The sequence below is a fragment of the Malurus melanocephalus genome, unplaced genomic scaffold (assembly GCF_030028575.1).
Source record: "Malurus melanocephalus ecotype Western Australia unplaced genomic scaffold, MMel_1.1 scaffold_225, whole genome shotgun sequence".
NCBI classification, from domain to species: Eukaryota; Metazoa; Chordata; class Aves; order Passeriformes; family Maluridae; genus Malurus; species Malurus melanocephalus.
In genome coordinates, this window is record NW_026623457.1 from 649536 (window position 1) to 658009 (window position 8474).

Here is an 8474-nt window from a genome sequence, read left to right on the forward strand (position 1 = left end):
CTAAACACAGATTTTTTTAATATCTTTTTGCATGTTATGATTAAAAGTAATTGTTACAGATAGTATCGGCTTCAAGAAACCTTTTGTAGATTGGCTCAGCATACAGACTCGTTGCCTGCCTGAAATGCAACAAATTGTTCTTTCCACAGCCCACAATATTTATAGGCCTTTCAACTTTTACAGTGATTTAGTACTCCATTTGACCTCTTTTCCAAAGCTCTACAGCTGCCAAAAACCCATCATTTTTTAGAAATTAGTTTCTTGCTGGCTGTTTTACCACTTCTTCTCACTTTCCATATCTACTCTTTTCCCTGGTCTTTTTATTAGCCCTCTATTTAGGTAGTGTTGTCTGTCCTGCAGGGCTTGCAAGGATTCTGCTAGAGATCTGCTCTATCTTCCCGGTGATCAGGCTGTTTAGGGAAGTACACAGTCTGCTGTCCTGCGCTCTGTGACATGTGTCTGCTTCATAGCTCAGCTTAAACTTTGAAATGGGCTTGCATATGCATTCCAGGAGCAGCACATTGTTCTAACTGGTAACAAAATAGACAATTCACGTACTTTTGCTAGAGCTGCTTCCTCTTAACCTTCAAGTTGACTTTTTTGTTAATGACATTTTCCTCCCATGGAAACATGGTAAACAGTCTGGGACTGCAGGTTATTCGTATAGAAAAGCAGATTATGAGGTTTGATRTTTCATAGAAGAAGAAGATTTGTATTAATATGCTTTATTCAGTGTTTTTCTGTTCTTGATTTTTTTAAACTCTGAAAATAATAATCATGCTTCTTAGGAAGGAGGCTTTTTCAGCAGTGAGCAGCCTATTGAGTAACTTACCTTTTCTCCTGGTGTTTTTTCTCATTAAAAGAAAAATATTAATCATCTAGATATAAAAAAACTGGGTAAAAATTTTGTTAGATCACTGTGTGTTGAAATGAAATTAAAAGCAGTGGGAAAAATTAACATCAGTGATTGAAATAGTTTGCTTTGTTCTCTTATTCCCACCCCCGTGTTATTTTTTTTTTTTTTTTTTTTTGTTTTTTTTTTTTTTTTTTTTTTTTTTTTTTTTTTTTTTGGTATTGGAAGTCATTAGAGTTTCTCCCAAGAGAATCACTGCCAAAGTAAACAAACATCTTCATGAAAGGAAAATAATGTCTGGAGTATTCAGAATTCCATGTTTTACAGATGAGTATTTGTGGCAACCAACTAGTGAATTAAAGTGAATGAAACCCTATTTCTAGTTTGCTACTTTTGCTATGCTAATTTAATGTGGCAATTTCTGTTAGCTTCTCAGCTATGCAGTGCAAGTAGTGGATGCTAGTCATAATTTAGGATAAAGGAAAATATGAGATGAAACTCTGTTTAGAAAAAGGATTTTCTTTTATTTTTTATTGTTGGGAATTGAATAGTGCATGTAAACCTCCGAGGAATTGCTGTTGTCTCTAAAATGTTCTGCATGTGGTTGGCAAGAACAACAAGGACAGAAGAAAGTTCAGCTAAAAAATTCATAAAGGCTGTCTGGTGGAATGCATTACAGTCATCTGTATACCTCTGTGCTCTTATCCCTCTGAACTGATAATTTTTAGCTGAGATGAAACGTTCTGAGGAACAGGAGGCTGGCAGATTTGCAGCGTAGATTGTTTGAAGGTTTAAATACTGTGACTATCTCATCTTACTGTGAGTCTGTAGATATAATGTAAGCTGGAGTTGCTGAAAAGTGATAGAATGGCTCATGTGAACAGCCAAAAAAAACTGTGAAGAGCTTATTTTGTGTGTGCCTCAGAATCCTCCACGCTTTCCACCTCCTCTGCAGGATAGCAATAATTCACCAGTGGAGCAGAGACACTTCAAATTTGTTGATGATGAGACCATATCTAGTTCTTTGTTTAGGCAGTGGCTTTCACAAAGGGGACCAGTGCTAACTGGGAACTGCTGCCAAAACCATCATATGTTTCTTGACAAATGCAAAGTGTTCAAAAAGTTGGCACTACCAAATAGAGATACTGTCAATCTTTGTTTAATTCTCAAAATGTCTTTTAAGCTTTTAAAGCTTGTGTTGTTGCTGGTGCACTCGCACATCAGATAACATTTTTGACAGTCCTTATAATATGGCTGGTTAATTTGGTTACATTGCTAGAACATAAAACAAAATTCTGAGAATGCTAAGATTTTACTACTGGCTTTTCCTACTTGCAGAAAGGGTTTGTGCGAAAGTGTGTCCTACTAATAGCCAGAACACAGTATTTTCTCATCTCCTTTTCTGTGCACTGTGAAGATGCTGCTGCTGCTGTTTACCAAACATGAAGGTGTTGTTCACAGCTCTGGGAGTAAGTTTGGGTTCTGCTTTACAGAATGCATGAGACATCTCTGCTAGTTGCACAAATGTTCAGCCTATATTTGTGTACCTGAATATTGTGGTGTAGGAGGCACACTGAAATTTTAAGGAATTATCTCAGTGATCATTGGCTGGGTCTCCAGAAGCTCATGGCACAGAGTTGTGCTAAGAAAAGAATAACTGCATGGTGCTTCCAGTGATAGAATAACATGTTCTGAAGGTTTGCTTACTCTGGTGTGACTGTATGTGGGAGACGAGGTAGGAGACCCAAGGAAATTCTGGAAATTTTTGAGCAAGGAGGCTTTGAAGTAACATTCATTGAGTTCTGCAGGATAGCCCAGACTGCAGGTGCAGCAGGARGAAGTAAGTGTATGTCTGCAGCTAGGTCTGCCCTTCTGCAGAACTGTGCAGACCACATTGCAAGTTAAACAGAAAGAGTATGTTTGTACCTCAGCAGGCTATTAAAATGTCTTCTCRATCGCTACAAGAAGAATTATTAAAGTTTACTTATTAAACTCTAAAGGATAGTAGAGGAACAGGTTCCCCTTCTGAGCCATAGCATAGGTGTTGTACGAAAAGCAAAGGCAACTTATCTGGTTTATATGTGAAAATACATTCTCTTGTACTTGACCTTATTTTCTCTTTGAGTGTAAGATGGATGCTCACTAATTTTACACCACCACCCACTGTTTCAGTAAAATTATCCTCCACAGATTCTGTAAGAAATTTGTTGCTTTAATTAATATGGAATTATCTCAGAAATTACCAGTACAGACTCTTCAGATTCACCAAAGAACTAAAATTAATCAGTCTAGAGCTTTAGAAGCACAGATTACAATTAAAAATACATTAACTATATAATTGTGACTAATTATGATGATATATACAGTGGCCAAGATAGGGTCAACAGCTCTGGGCGAGCCACTGTGATATGGAAGTTTAGCTAGTAGCCGGCTGCTTGAGGGCAGGATGCTCAAGCAGCCGGCCTGCTTGAGGGCAGGATGCTCTCCTTCCCATTTGCTGAAGGAAGGAAACATCTTTTAGGAAAAGCTCCATCATCCATGGCTGGAATGCTGAGACTGGTCCAGTGATGAGGTTGTCCCTCTGGGAGGGAAAAGGGGCAGGCATGGATACAGTGCAGAACTGAACTCAGCTCTGCCAAGAGCAAATGAAGGTTCCCTGCACACTTGGCTGGTTTTAGTCAAGTCAGCTACCTTCCCCACCCCTGGCTTTTTGTTTGTTTGGTTTTTAACCTACTAAGTTATATTTGTGAGCAGTGCAGARTGACTCTACTGAAGCTTTCACTTATTTTCCCGTGGGTCTGCCTCATCCTTCTAAATATGCCTAGCTCAATCTGCAACTCAGAAACAAGAAATCTTGAGTTCTCTTGTAATAATTTATATCTCTGATCTAATGATCAATTGTAAATCAATGTTAAGCTTCATGACTTTTGACCGCTCATGCAATTATGACAATACAAAGATATGGAAAATAAATATGCAGATTTCAGCCTGTATATTCTGGTTACTAAACCATATTATCTATTTGTTTTTTTTAATGCTCATGTATAACATTTTTAATAATTGTAGAGAAAAGAAATCCAAGAAAAATCTTTGCCAAGAAACTATGTAAAAGCTAAATGTTTTTGAATATTAATGTTAAAATACTTTAGAAGTCCACCAGCTATAAAAAATAATAATTGAAACCTAGAAAATGTAGGAAAAATATTGCACTTCAATAAARTGAAATATATTAAAAAAGAAAACACACAGTTAAAAGCCATCCAGACAACCTTAATTTATTTCTATAATGAGAACCTGAGGGAAATGTGGAGTTAAATTTAGTTTATTTCAGTGGACTCTAATTTTTTAACCCTTCATGCACAGTTTTACATAAGGAATTACAGTTGCTTGAATGTCCTAACCACCAACTCCTCTACTCTCATATGTTTAGCTTTTTTTCTAAGTTTGCTTTACTGAGCACTGGAAGTCATGCTTGCTAACCACATAGCTACAAGGTGAAGGAACTATTATTGCCTTCATCTTTTATACAGGGAGTACAAAACCTACTGTAATTTTGTTGTTTCTTCTCTCATTACAGCATTGAGAGCTCAGATCCATTTTTATGCAGTGGCACAAAAAGTTTGTTGCTTAAGTATAGCTTACAGAAGCTGAGGAACACATATGCCACAAATCAATTGTACCCATGATACTAAAAGGGAAGATTACCTAGATCTTTAAAAATTCCCAAACCTTGGTAAATGACCTTGAGTAATTGTGATATAATTTTGGGTCAATGTTCTTTGACTGGTAGTCAGTCAAAGTGAATCATCCAAGGAATCTTTGTTTTCAGAGTTGTAATCTTTTTTTTTTGATGAATGCCTATATAGTCGATTGCAACTAAAGAGCAGAAAACCTCATAAAATTTCTATATTAGGAAATCGAAGGGCTTTTCCTTTCTGTCTTTCCTCCCAAATAACCTTTCTTTTTTTCAACATTGAAARGTCATCTTTATAAGAGGACATTTACCAGAGAGGTATAATTATGCCTTGTGGATGCTTTTTAATCTTGCATGAATGCCTGTAGAATTCAAGCGTCCACATGGGGAGTTATACCATCAGAACTATAGGGGCGTCATTATGCTGTTGAATTCTGTGTGGAGACAAATGCTTTATGAAAGGGAATTTTATTTTGGCTCTTCTCTTTTCAGCTTATTCATGTTCTGGACTAAAAGGAGGTGATCAAATCAATGAAAATAATGAAAATTCRATGGTTACCAAGGGCTGGGGAAATTGGAAAGTAATAAATATATATGTTTCCAGATAACACTCATGTATGTTTTTGTGCTTATTCTCTCACCAGTGTTTGAGTTTGTGAAGGGTTTAGTGAAAGGTTAATAAACAAGGCTTTTTCTTTGCTGAGCCTCGTAAACKAATATATGTAATAGCTAAACACTTGTAGAATATTAGATTCTTAGTTCCCATAAAAAGCATCTGGGGCTTCAGGCAAATGGGATGCTGGAGAATTAGTTGAATACTTTTCAGTCAGCAGTTAGCACTGATCAGATCAGCCATTGAATTGCTATATATGAATTTTCCTCTGTCCCAGTTAAATTTTAATTCCTCAATATGTGAATCCTAGGACAGTAGTCAAAATGTTCACTACAAAAGTAGCCTATTTACATGAAAATAATTTTCAGTGTGTCTGTAAGGGTGTAGTAACACTAATAATTATTTACAAAATGTGCTCGGAATAAATTACAAGCATGTCTCAGTGTAATTGCTGCATAGACTTTAAGAGAAGAAGAGGTCAATCATTTTGGTGATGTAATGCAGTCCAGCCTTAGCACTGACCACAGAGCTTTGCACTGTATGTCTTGCTTGAAGACCAAGGTGAACTTCATTAGAAAGATGTCTTGTTCATGTTTAAAGAGTTCAGAGAACAAAGAGTCCACCACTTTTATACCAATACTCACTGTTCATATGAAGTGTTTTATTTGTGGTCTGAATTTAGCTTTGACTTGTTCAATCTTAGCTGGATAAAAAAAGCCTTCAGCACTGGGCAGTATTAATTGAAAATACTCAAATGCTGGGATCAAGGCATCTCATCCCTCTTTAGTTGTTAAGCAAATCTCATTGAGGCATTTTAGTTTCTAACCATAAGGCAAGATTTCTGTATCACCAGTTTTTCTTGTAGTTTCTTTCAAGTTTTCAAACATCCTTCTTAAGTAAGGACATCAGAGCTGTCAGCAATGGTATTGCTAATGAGAGAATTATATCAGCAGCTGAACAAAAGCATGCTCTTTCCTTGCTGTTTTTGAAGCATGGAGAAGTTTTTGTTTTTCATATTTCTCATCACAACCCTCCTATGAGAGGTACCTTACAAGGGCCTCCACTGGGTAATATGTTTTTCAAGGCAAGCTTATTAGAAGGAGACAGCAAGGTGATACCTTGCTATGATAATCAGAACATTTGGGTTTGCTCTGGATAGTGTTGCACACAATGGTAGTACTTCTCTCCTGCTTCACATTCTTTTTTTCTGTTATGATTTCTTTTAGAGTTGAAAATACAGCCTTCAGTCTTGTAAATATTGTTTACTTTTTTCCAGCATGTATAAGCAACTTTTTYATCATTAATGAAACATATGTCTGTCATGTTGGCATGAATCAAAGTGAAGCAGTTTAGGAAGAAACATGGCAGTACCATTTCCTTTATTTCCTGTTTTCCACCTGTAGAATTTCCTGGTACTGGTGCTTTCTATTCATCAAAGTATATCCCTGTATGTTCACCCAATATGTTTAYCCAAGGTAAATTAGTAGTATTAGTCAAAAAAATCTTTCCTGTAAGTTCCCTGGTGAAACTTTGCAAATGGAAGATGAGTCTGGTTTTGGTTACCAGTAGAACTTTGTAAATTATCTATTTTGTAACTAATGTAGAATAGAGGTCTTTGCATGATGTCATGAAATGGTTRGATAAGTGTTTTAGAAGGATACAAGATTGTGGATTTGCATTTGTAGCTGCAGCTGTTTCAGCTGTGCAAACGCACTGAAACATAATATTTAAATTTCTTTTTAGTTAGCAGTATTTTCCAGTCCTGAGCTGTTCTCTCCAGAGAAGGCAGTGTGCTAGTCATGGTAAAGCCTTAGCTAGACAACCTGAGGAACTTTTTTGGTGTTCTGAAAATAGTGAGATCAATTTTATTGTGGTTGTGTGGATTTGTGCAAGGGGCAGAGCACTGCAGGCTCAGAAAAGGGAGCAAGGAAGCCCATCAGCCTGAGGTCTGCTTGCATAGTGACCTTGAGAAAGGGGTGATTGTGAGTAAGGAAACTGTCAACTGCTGTTTGCTTCCTACTGTGTTCAAGGAAACAGCATATAATGTATATGGTTTGTATATAAATAGGACTGCATTGAATAAATGCCTATCGACAGTTCAAAGTGGAGCATACAAGATATCAAAAATCAGCAAATTGTTTGTATATTTACTGATGAAGTTCTTAGCAGTATCTTAGAGAGCCCTCAGTGAAGGTGAATGGAGACAGAAGGCATTAATGAAACTTAAGTAAAACTACATGGCAAGTCTGTTTTTCTGTCTGGACTCCTAACTGAAAATTATGTATTTCTAGTAGCACTGAGTATTTTTGTTTGCTTTGTGTTTCTTAGTCAGAGCAAAACCTTGATTGGTATGGAATCATACAGAAAAACCTGGGATGAAAGGGAAATTATCTGCCCCAGGGTCTTGTTGAAAGCGGAATCTTAGATGAGTTGAGGGGCCTGTCAAGGCCAGTGAGTTTYCCCACTTCTCTGGGTAACTTGATCAAAGTTTAGTTGCTCTCACGGTGAAGTATTTCTTCTTAAACTGAAATGGGCTTCCCCTGAAGCAGCCTGTTGCCTCTTGGCACTGGGCGTCTTGCTGAAGAGAATCTCCGTCATCTCTGTAACAATAATTTAAGTGTTAGAAAATGGCATTCAACCCTCAGCTGTCTCTTCTTCATGCTGAACCAACCCAATTATTTCAAGATTTCTTCCTCTGTCMAGTTCTCCATTCCTCTGATCAGCTTGACATGCCTCTGCTAGACTCGCTCCAATTTTTTAGTATGCCTTCTTTGCTAAGAGGACCAAGACAAGACACAATATTCCAGGTGTGGCCTCGTAAGTGCTGAGAAGAGTGGAATTACCACGTTGTTTTGGTTTGCTGGCTGCTGACATACTGAAGCAGCCCACATCACCATCTGCTTTCATTCTTGCCAGAGCACCAGGCTGGCTTGTGTTCAGCTTGTGATCCTTTTACCCTCAATAATACTATTTACTTTTTGACTACATTAAGAAAGCAAGGAACAGAAGTTCACAAAGCTTCTGGAAGAAAAGGGTTTTACCCTGAAGCCCAGTGACTTCAGCCTTCAACCCCAGTATGGGAGACTTGATTTCAGTTCTTTCCTCCTTTTGAAGAGCTGAACCTGTGTTGCTCACAACCCTAAGCTGTGCCCTCGGGAGGAGGCTGTAACAAGCCACAGCATATTCTGGAGCTCCTTCAAACTCCCATGTTGGCACAATGGTATATTTGTTTAATATACTTCTGATGTTTCTTAGACTAGGGACTCCCTCTCCTCTCCTCTCCTCTCCTCTCCTCTCCTCTCCTCTCCTCTCCT